Here is an 11,598-nt window from a genome sequence, read left to right as displayed (position 1 = left end):
CTTTCTAGCCAAAAATATATCTGAGAGTTTTATCATCAAGGTGATACAGTTCTCTTTTCCCCTCAAGGAAGGACTCATGGAAACTCAGTGACCCAGACAGAAGGCCAGGTTACCATATCAGAAGGGACTTTGCTGACTATAAACTGCACTTACTCAGCAACAACCATAGCATACCCTGCTCTTTTCTGGTATGTTCAATACCCTGGAGAAGGTCTAAAGCTCCTCCTGAAAGCTGTGACAGCCAATGATAAGGTCAGCAACAAAGGTTTTGAAGCCACATACAATAAAGAAGCCACCTCCTTCCACTTGGAGAAAGCCTCTGTCCAAGAGTCAGACTCGGCTGTGTACTACTGTGCTTTGGGTGACACAGTGGCAGAAACTGCAGAGGGAGCTGAGCGGAAACTCTGAGCAGCAACCAGGGGCCTGGCTGCTGAGCGTCTGCCTCTGGGATCCACTCTGGTTTCAGCACAGTCTGTCGTGTGTGCCATGTTGCTTCTCTGGTTGATGCAAAATCATACAAATGTCCAGAGCAGAAGAACAAGAAGTGGACACACCCCAACTCAGCTCTTCATCAGTCAAAGTGAAAGCAGAGGCTGACAGCATTAGTTCCTCATGCATAGCCAAAGTAATTTCAAGATAAAACCATTCAAACAATGAAGTCGTCTCTTTGCTCATCCTTGCAGACAAAGCCAGACTCCACATGTTGTTCCAGGTCACCCTGGTAGACATTGCTGTGGCTCATTATATTTTTAGAGAGAAAATGTGCCAGAGGAGGTGGCATCTGCATAAAGTATCCTGAACAGAGTGTAGAAGGAGAGGTGAGAAGAGAGTTAGAGCCCCTATCTCTGAAATCCACAAGTGCTAATAGAGTAAAAATGGAAAGGAAGAAAGGAGGAAGAACAGACCTCACAGTAGCAATAGTGCAATGAGGAAGGGCATCTCTTTTTTGGTTAATCAGATGGTGGACTCAGGCTGATGTTCAAAAAAAGGGTAGAGAGCAAATTAATAATTAAAAAATGACCCATGGTTAAATGATGAGTGAACTGGCCAGTTACATAGTTCAGCTTGCTTTTCAAGAAGGCTCATGTGAGTCAGTTTCCAGTGCCTCTGGAAGGTTAAATATAAATATTTTTTATTTTGTAACTCCATAAAAACCCATTAGAAAGGAAGTGAAGAATCTCCCAAAGGCATAAATCTTCAGAGTGTAGAAAAGGATAAATCTTCAGAGTGTAGGAGATGGTGACAGTGATGTTGACAGAATTTTAAGGAGTGAGAAATATATGGAGAAACTTGCATCATGGGCAAATGCAGATGGAATATATGCCTCATGAGAGAAGCCACCAAAGAGCATTGCTTGTGTGCTGTGCCCTTGTGAAAGAGTCAGAAACACTAGTTACCCTAAACCTTTGGAGAAGGTAGTGGGGGTATAGGTGGTAGTGGTGGTAGTGCTGTGTGTGTGTGTGTGTGTGTGTGTGTGTGTGTGTGTGTGTGTGTATTTGGAGGTACTTGAAAGGGAGAGGATAGTAAGAAAGGACATAGTAAGAAAGTGTTCTAGTGCCCATCCCCCATGCTGTCCACCACAGCTTGCAGAGCAAGGCATGCTCACTTCCCAAACCCAGCAGAAAATTGGAAATGACTTTCATGAATTGGGAAACATAAAAGTAAAAAATTAAAAAACATTAAAATGAAGAACATGCTGGTCAATTCTCAATATAGGGAAATAACACAGTGTTCAAGAAAAAGGACATACTCAGATTACTATTAGTTGTTCACAAAATTGCTGCTTAGATTAGTTTCACTCTCCTATACCATCAGTAGTGGTGACTAGGCAGAATATCTTTTTCCCCAAACCTGTGCATTCCCAAACTTTTTAACCTTTGCTTATGAGTTTCTTTTTTTGTATATATGACTTATTCAATTACACATCAGATGGAGTTTCATTTAACATATTAAGTCATTTACAGTTCCCTATATTGTCCACTTAGAGATGCCCATGTTTTAATATTATTGTTTCTGATCTTCATATCCACCATTGTTCCACCTATCACATATTTACAAACACCCTTTTTTTAAAGCCTTATTTTTTTGAGTAGTTTTAGGTCACAAAACTGAGAGGAGGTTACAGAGATTTCTTACATGACCCTGGGCCCCTCTGGCTGCTCATCCCAGCCTTCTCCATGATCAACATCCCCTGCAGAGTGGCTCACTTGAACCACTCCCACATCATTGTTACCCAAAGTCCATGGATTTCATTAGGAATCAACTTTGTGTTCTTACATCATCTGGGTGTGGATAAATGCATAATGACATCTATCATTATAGAGTCACGTAGAATATTCTCATTCATGTAGAGTTCCTCTGTGCTTTACCTGTTCATTTAATTCCAAGCCCAAACCTTTGGGAACTTTTGACTGTCACTGGGGTTTGCCTTTTCTTAACTGTCATTTAATTAAAGTCACAAATTATGTTGCTTTTTTTCACTTGTCTTCTTTCATTTCGTAACATGCATTTAAGTTTTCTCCATGCCTTTCATGACTTGATAGCTCATTTCTTTTTAGTGTTGAATAATATTCAATTTTCTAAATATATCTTACTTTTTGTATCCATTTATCACCAGAGAGGCATATAGGTAGCTCCCAATCTGGGCAATTAGGAATAAAGAGTGATTTGCTTTACTCAAAGTAAATGTTAATCTTATCTAAAATTAGACTAGTGTCACTAAATATATTTGGGCACTGTGGTCCAGTCAAGTGAACCCATAAAATTAACCATCATACCCTCTTTGCCTCCAATTATTCTCTTCTACTACCCTACTTTGCCTTACATCAAGATAATATAGCAGCTTTCTTTTTATTTTGTATGGTACATTTTTTTCATTATTTTGCTTTTAACCTCTCTGTGTATTAAATCTCAAATGTACAATAAATATCTCTACTTCAGACTTTCATTTGTTCATTGGCTTCCTGTTTATTGAGGAAATAGAAGCAAAAGCAGGATTTTTCAAAGCTTCAACACTTACCACTTACTAGCAGGGGTGCTCACATACCCCACCTTTCCTCTCGTTACCATGGCATTGCATGAGATTAGGGCTCTGTTGGCCCTTAGCACATATCACTATACCTGAAAAAACAGTATGCTTTTAAAAATAATTGCTGAATTAATAGTGAATGATTAATATACTACTATTAGTACCAGAGCAAAAATTACCATCCATTCATTCAGTAAAATTTTATTATGTATCCATTTCTTGAGATACTCTATTCTAGAAACTGAAGAGGTAGTGGAGAGTAGAGTTGAGAAAAATCTCCGTCCTAGGGGAGTTTATATTTCAGTTAAATGCTTGGTTCATGCTAGTCACTACCATTGCCCCTTTGCACTGTGTCACCATACCTATCTGCAGATGAGAAAGCTAAAGCTTAATTCTCTTATCCAATATGGAGACAGAATTCAAACTGAGGACTCCAAATACATGTCTTCATTACTAATCTACTATATTTGTGCAGATATATAGGAGCTAATATTCTTTTCCCCTTTGCCAGTAGTGAACAGGAAACCTGGTGAAAGGCTTAATCTAAGGTTTTGAGAAGACTTTGTACAGTCACATTTATTGATGTTTCTGTGCTTCACAGAATGGAAGCTGAGCCTGTCTGATAGAGGTGTTTGAGAAGCTGCAGTAGAAGTTTAATTTCGTCTTCCTTACTCATTCTTCCAGTGGACGCATGGTTAAAGCTCAGAGATTGCTGAACGGTTCTCAATACTGGAAGCAAGTATTCTCGAAGACTCTTTTTCCTGAGCTGCAGTGGCGGAACTGGCTCCCACACTAAAGCCATTGCTGGCAGAGTTGAGAGGGCCTGCTAGATGGTTTTCGGTAACAACGACCCATGTTGTTCTCAGAACAACCAGATGAGTGAAGAGCTACAGGCTGACTTAGGGAAAACAAATGTAGTAAAACTTGGTCCTTTATTTAACAGTGAAATTGTTCAGGATAAAACAGCATACTATACATGATGATATTGACAAAAAATATTTAAAGTTATTGGACATTATTTTAAATTAGTCTAAGAAGAGCTTTTTCAGAGCAATGACTACAGATTGAAGCTTGTGGGACCCAGCTCAACATGGTCTAGATAAGTTTTGTGAAACCGTCAGTGGAGGGGCTCAGCACACTTTGATGATGTCGATGGGAACTCCTGCTCACGTCAGAGTGCCCTGTACTTCCAGAGGTCTTCCTTGTCTGAGCAGGTGAACAGCTGCAGCTGTGGCCCTGAACATCCAGGAGGAATCGCCATGGCCTGCATGGGGAGGGAGTAGGTAACCATCAGAGGTGTGGGCTGGCTGGAAATAAAATGTAGAAAAGCAGTATTAAGAAATAAAGCAAAAGACATACACACAAAAAAACCCATTTTTTGAAGCAGGGGCTTGACAGGTAGAAGAGACCTGATGGGTCTGATCCTAACAAAGGGAAAAGCCACAAATGCTTTATTTATAGTGGAACACACCAAAGGAATTTATGGTGAGGAGGGGTTCTTCAAGGTAAACGAGAAGCCAAGAAGCTCTGGGGATGTTGGCCTGGTTGGAGATTTATCCTTTGCTCAATAATACTTGCTCCTCCAGGCAGCTGGTACCACAAGGCTAGATAGGTGTCCTGGTATGTCATTCACCCCCGGGGTAATAGGCATCTGAATTCAAAGCTATCACACCCATAAATTCCACACCAGACATGGAACCAGCCCCATTAAAGTGGCCTCCTGCAAATAGTCGTGTCTTTCTACATATTTCATGGAAAGATTCCCAGATGCAGCAGTCAAGCTGTCCAAGGTGGAGTTCAGAGCAATAATTTATTTGCCACTCCTGACAACCTACTGCAAAGGCTTTTCCCAATCTCCTATATTAAAGCAGACTCCTAACTGATATTCTCCTAACTTTGAGGGATGGAGAGAAAAGATCGCTGTGGTTTAAAAGAAATAGAAACTTGGCTCCCTGTTTGTTGTTTTTTCAGATCAGAGACTCAGGCATCACTTCTGAGCAGAGAGAGGTCAAACAGCATTCTTCAGGTGCCTATGGCCTGTGCGTCTCAAGTGGTTCTCAACCCTGGCTGCAGGTTAGAATCAGCCAGATGTGACTGGCACTCACCCCAGATCAATTACACCAGCATCCCTGGTGTTCAGGTTCTGGCACGGTGTACACCTCAGAGGTGTGCATAATGTTTGTGTAGAACTGAGAACCCTGCAATTGTCAATCTCCATAACTAGAGCTTCCAGGGTCTTGTCTTAGAGTTTCCAGATGTAGTGTGGAGGGCGGTTGCTATGATAAGTTGCTTTTCATGTGAACAGGTTCAAGTATAGGTACCTTGTTTTATTTGTAAGTATTGAGATTTTCTTTTGTCTTGCCTACAGTAGTCACCTAATGTATGTCGCTTTATTGGCCCATGAAGAGTACATATTTGTTTGTAAGAAGGCTCTTTGAGTACAAAAAATGAGAGTGAGTAGATGGTGTTCATGATTCTCTGTCTCAGAGCCTGCAGAGGAATGCTGCCATGCAATTACTGATGCTGTCCTTGTCACTGAAGAGACCTTGCCCATAAATCTTTCATTTGCCATGGTTGTCATTTCTTAGTCCTCTCTGTTATCATTATATTTTGTCCAGAAAACAATGTTCATGTCATATTAATTAGTTGAGTTAGTAACTACTAATATAACCCAAATAATTTATGTTCATAAGAACATAAATAGTTCAAATGGGTATATAACCCAGTTTCTGACTGGCAGATTAAACTTGTACATTTACTTCTGTTCCCTCTGTAACCTCAGAAAGTGGGCATTCAGAAAGGCAAAACTCCATGTGCAGAAAGACAAAGGAAAAGGAGGATATAGAAGATGATATACCAATAACATATGAAAAGGTGGAAGAGAGATGTCAAAATATAACAGACTACAAAGACTTGAGAAATGTGAAACCAAAGTTTGCAGAAGGGGAATCCAGGAAGATGCCTCCCAATTAGTGTGGACCATCCTGTCAGGCCCAGAAACTGGACATAACAACTTTAACTGTGAATTCTGGATGAATGAAGATGGTGTTTACTCATCAATCTCATCAATGTATGATCTGTTTCCAGACTGAAAGGGAATCCAAGTGCTCAGGACTACGTAACATTTAATTACCTGCAAAAGGAAGAAAAGCCCCTAAACTTCTAGTGAGCATAAATCCTAGCATCAATGGTTTTCTCAGCAGAAGAGCAGAAAGCTACAGTGGAACAATATTTCCAAACAACAAAAGGTAATAAAAGTATTGATGGATTACCTTATGTATTTGACCATATTCTGACAAGCCTTTGGATTAGTCACAAGGTTTGAAGGTAGATTAAAGAGACCCTCCAATGAAATGAAAAAACACAAAAGTAAAACAAAATGTACTGAAACATATATGAAGTAGTATTTAGGCTAGGTAAACTTAAAATACAGGATTCAACTACCCCAAACAGTGAATGAATGATAGTGCCTGCTCCCACAAATCTTATATACCAATAAACTTGATTACCTGCTTCATTACTGTTAGTAAAAGTTCAAAAAATTTATTAATTGACCTATTTACTGGTTATATACAAATATACATATGTAATCATCTATTAAAGTACTTAGTAAATACTTAACAACACCTTGAGTGTTCATCAATGGAGAAAGGGCTGAACAAACTAAACATGCCATGATGTGGGCGCAAACCAGCAGCAGACTCTATCTGTGCTAATGTAATAAGAACTGCAGGGTTTATTATTGAGCTCATAAAGCAAGGTACAGAAAAGTATGCACAAGACCTATCACTTTGTATCAAATAAAAAACCATACATGAAATACTACATAGTTTCTGTTGTTTCACATGTTTGGACTATGCTTGTAAATTTATAGTAAAACCCGAGAACTTCCCATTCAAATTGAAAAGTGAAGAAAGCCAGTAAGGAGCAATGAAAGGGCCAGAATTGGAAGGGAAAGCCAAATGTCATTTTATGTCATTTTATTTTGGTCAATAATTCATATATTTGTGAAATTTTCATAATATTAAAATTAATAAAAAGTCATAAAATCCATCATAAAGACTTACCCATGTTCTTGTTTGTTCTTCTCACAGAAAGGAAGGGGAGCTGGAAAATGTTCACCGTCTTCAGGTTTTTGTCAGCAGATCCCATATAAATGCTCTCCTGCTTCTGAGGTCATACAACTTTGCTTTATGCTCATTTCAGGGTCCGATCCTTGATTTCATTACAGATATGTGTATTTTTGTCTTCCCCAGTAGACTATAAACTAATGTTTCCTCCCCTCTTACGAATCTTTTGCCTCTGAACTACACCCAACACCCTAAATGTGATTCATTTCTAACCCTAACCCCTTGAATCAAGGCAGTCTTTTTGTTTCTTCTCATTCTCTCAGATCATTTTCTTTTCCTGCAGCAGAAAGCATGCGATAAGGTGAGTGGAGCTAGGTTGAGTGACTGCTGAGGACTTGGTTGGTCTTTAGTGACTTTTGTAGATAACTTTCAGTCCACTAGGGGGCACCCCAGGCTACACCACGAATGACTTAATTCCTGAGATCCAGGAGGGTTGAACTGTTGAAGAGGAGATCAGAGAGCATGTGAACCAGTCAGAGGAGGGCCATTGAACATAAAACCTCAGAAGGCTGGAGCGTGAATCTGTATTCACTGGAGCCCTTATGTTTGTAAATCTATTAGGAGGATGATACTCCGAGAGAAGTCTGGGAATTGGCTTTTTTTTTTTTTTTTTTTTTTTTTTTTTTGCGGTGCTGTGGATTGAACCCAGGGCCTTGTGCTTGTGAGGCAAGCACTCTTGGAATTTTAACTGGGAATATGTTCTATAGAAAACATCTCCATTACCTTTTTCAATTTTTCATTTTATTACAAAAATTCTCCAAATACACTGACATAGAAAGCATTGCAGGACTTTTGATTGCCAATATTTTTATATATCTTCCCTGAAAATGGAAGGAACAAGAATAAATGGATGAGAAGAAAAGATGAAAAATAAAGAACAAAATTAGAAGAAAAGGGAAAACAACATTGTTTAGCTTGACCAGCAGTGTGTGTCCTGATCCCATATAAATGCTCTCCTGCTTCTGAGGTCATACAACTTTGCTTTATGCCCATTTCAGGGTCCGATCCTTGATTTCATTACAGATATGTAATGAGCCTGCAGGACTTATGGGGAAAGGGGTGGACAGAGCAAGGGGAGACATAGAACATAAATCTGGGTGAATATTATATGTATGTCATATTTTCCTTCAAGCCAATGACATTTTGTTAGAAACATTTTTAATGCAGCTGATTTTAATAAATTGCTTTTACTTCTTAATCCACATTGCATGCTATTAAATGGTTTACTTTTACCAGAATGTTCACATGAATGATGCCTCAAATGCTCTGTCAAACTATTTAACCTGGGAAATGAGCTTACATTCCTGTGATTGTTCAAGGCTCTAATTCACCCAGGTGAGACAGTGTTCCTTCCTTGAAGTTTCATCTACCTTTCTCACAGTTTCCTCAAACACACTTCTCTTATATCAGCTGTTAAAGAAAAAACACTACCTTTGTTTTCATCCATCTGAAACAAGGCCCCCTGCCCCCTGCACTGTCCTCACACAATTCTGGAGCCACCACCACAGTCTCCTGGGCCACTGTGGGTGGAGCTCCCTGTTAGGGGAAGGACAGATCTCAGATGTGACTGGGGCTCAGTGAGTCAGTGGGACCTGCTGCCTGGAAGAACGAGCTTGTCTGGCCCCAGACCTGACACCTGCAGAGCAGGGAGAAGGCCCCCAGCACCCAAGCCAGCAGCCATGCAGAGGAGACTGGGGGCTCTGCTGGGGCTTCTGTGGGTGCAGGTTTGCTGTGAGTTGTGTCCTGGATGGGGCTGAGGGTATTCTAGGGCTGAGAGTGTGAGGGAGGGCAGGGGGAGCTGGCACAAAGACCCCTCTCTGTCCTTCATCATCAGGGGTGTATCCTGGGATATTCTACAGGTCTGAAAACTGGTCATTGATTCCCCAGTGACATCATCTGTGTCTGCTTTTCTCTTTCCAAGCAGACGTGAGCGGGCAGCAGGTGGAGCAGAGTCCTTCAATCCTGAGTCTCCAGGAGGGAACCAGTCATACTCTGACCTGCAATTTTTCCACCACCATGAACAGAGTGCAGTGGTTCCGACAGAATCCTGGGAGTGGCCTCATCCGTCTGTTTTACGTGGCTTCAGGGACAAAGCAGGAGGGAAGGTTAACAGCAAAGGTGAATTTTCAGGAGCGCTACAGCACCCTGCACATCTCCACATCCCAGCTGGAAGACTCAGGCACCTACCTCTGTGCAGCAGAGGCACAGTGCTCCCAGGGGACCTGCAGCCTGTCCCCAAACTGCAGCTGCACCTGCAGCCACAGCCTCTGCCTCAGAGAGAACTTGCCATAGCACTGTCAACTCTGCTAACAAGAGACTTCATCCCACTTGGGTTGGACACTTTTCCTCCCAGAAACCCTTTCAGGAAAAGTTTCTAGTAAGGAAGCATGCAGCATCTGATGAGTTTGTCAGAGCCCCAAATACTGTGAGAACAGATCCCCATGCTGAGCTTATAACTAACATCTAAATTGCTGTGACAAAAATTGTCACTGGCTCTTTGTGGTTCCAAAATCCATGGATATTTGTCACCGCCTGCAGCAACAACTTGCATGGGTCTTATGGGTGGTGGAGTGGAAACTGAGGCACTTCTATCTTTCTCTTTAGTGCACTGCTTTCTACTTGTTCATAGAGGATAGAGGAAATGAGGTTTACTTGCTTTGAGAGGAGAGAGAGAGAGACCCCGCTCATCAGAGAGAAAGAGACTTTGCTTAAGAGAGAAACTTTGAGAGAAAGACAGGCTTTGCTTAGAGCTTAGAGGAAGAGACTTGCTACGCCTTAAAGTCCTGCATCCTGTGAACTAAGGGTACGTCTACCTAAGGTGCCCTAGTGATGCTTCTCAGTTCTCTATTCTGCGATCTGCCTTCCGCCGCTGCCCCTACTCGCTACTGCTGTGCGTGTGTCCTTCTTCTCCTGCTTTTCTGCTAATGGCTGCTGTGTCTCTGCCTTCGCTTATATCACCTCCAGGAGGTGGAGAGCAGGGCCACGCCTCTTATACAAAGATTAGGCTAGACGCTCTGAGCAGCCGAGCAGGCAATTAGTGCTCGAGAACACATGCGCATACATTGTGTGCATGGACGAGAAAATCACCTGAGTGTGCTTATGTCAATCAACCTCCTCGCTGCCGATGTGATCAGGCGCCATCCCGGCACCGCCAACATAGCACAGCCCCCAACAAAAATAACTTGAAAAACTATGATTGTCAACAAATAGAAAAGGGATGACCTAGTATTCCAGATAGTTGCAAATTATTCAGTTTTCCAAGAAAATGAAAAGATGTGACATGTACTCTCTCTAGGTAAATACTGACAATACTTCTTCACTTTGCACACAAATAAACTGAGGATTACAGAGTGAGGGATTGCCTGCACTCATATGGTCACTGTCCAGTGCAGCTGGGATGGGATTCACTCAGCAAGTCTGACTACAAATCTTGTAGTCTGAGTCACTCAGGATAGAGGACTCCCAAGTGCAAATGATATATTTTGATATACGTCTACAATTAATACTGTACAATTTAGATGACAAACATATACATCTTATTCTTTTCTAAAAGGAACTTTTTAAGGAAGAGATCATGAAACTTTTCCTTTTGTTACATTAAAGCCATTGGTCTTCCTTTGATGGAATCTATTACTCGTGATTACATTATTTCAAACTTGGGAAAGGAAGCAGAAATCTTCCAGTATACCCCCAAAAGCCTTTATTTGCAGTAGCGGCGTACTAAAACTTCTCACAACCAAATCAAAAGTTTAACCTGCTTGTGGATCAGTTGCAGTGTAAATGGAATTTTAACCTTGTCAAGGTCTTTTATGTTAATGTAAGGAATAACCCAGGAAGCAGTGAAAGCCCTGAGGTTAAAGTGAGGACACATGGACATTTCAGTGAAGCTGGGAGCAAGACCAGCTTCCTGGGAGTGACCTGTGCAGTTTCATTGGACTTGGGACTCAGAAAAGGTTGGCTACTGATTTAACATTGTGCTACCCTTGTCTTGAAAGTCTTAATAAGTTTGTCTTTGAATTTGTGTTTTTTAAGTGAAGTCTGATAAGAGGCTGGCTGGAGCATGTGCATAAGCAGAGGAGAGAATCAAAGGCTTGGGACAGGAGCACATGCAAGCTCAGGTTCAAGAGCACCATGGGCAGCCTGTGAACTGGCAGTTATTTTGTCCACTCCAAGTGTAAGTGCACGCTGGAAGCTCTCTGGAGCTCCGTGGTGGCAAACAGTGTTGTCAGTAACTTTTCACAAAATGAAAAGGTACACATGGGCATTTCCAAAAAGCACTTTAAGAAGTTGTTAGAAATCTTTGAAAAGTTTAGAAACTCTGGTTTTGAAATCTGTTACCACATTGCACAGTGAATATCCACAGGCTAAACAATGGAAATTAAGTATAAAGAGAGTAGCTTGATGTAGAAGAACATGATTCTCATGTGAGGTTTTGAATAA

The 11,598-nt window shown here is 41.2% G+C and overlaps 1 long non-coding RNA gene across 1 annotated transcript; it reads right to left on the bottom strand.

Moving 5' to 3' along the window:
* Positions 1 to 3,619: 3,619 nt before the first annotated feature.
* LOC306654828 lies at positions 3,620 to 7,456 on the bottom strand. Its single transcript, XR_013762068.1, has 3 exons — positions 7,096 to 7,456; positions 6,301 to 6,371; positions 3,620 to 4,335 (listed from the first exon to the last, which is right to left on the bottom strand). It is a non-coding gene; the product is annotated as an uncharacterized lncRNA (long non-coding RNA).
* Between the last annotated feature and the right edge of the window lie 4,142 nt (positions 7,457 to 11,598).

This window comes from Sciurus vulgaris (assembly GCF_902686455.1).
Source record: "Sciurus vulgaris genome assembly, chromosome: 2".
Taxonomy (NCBI): domain Eukaryota; kingdom Metazoa; phylum Chordata; class Mammalia; order Rodentia; family Sciuridae; genus Sciurus; species Sciurus vulgaris.
The sequence above is the reverse complement of the archived record's forward strand: the minus strand, read 5'-3'. Positions and strand labels throughout refer to the sequence as shown.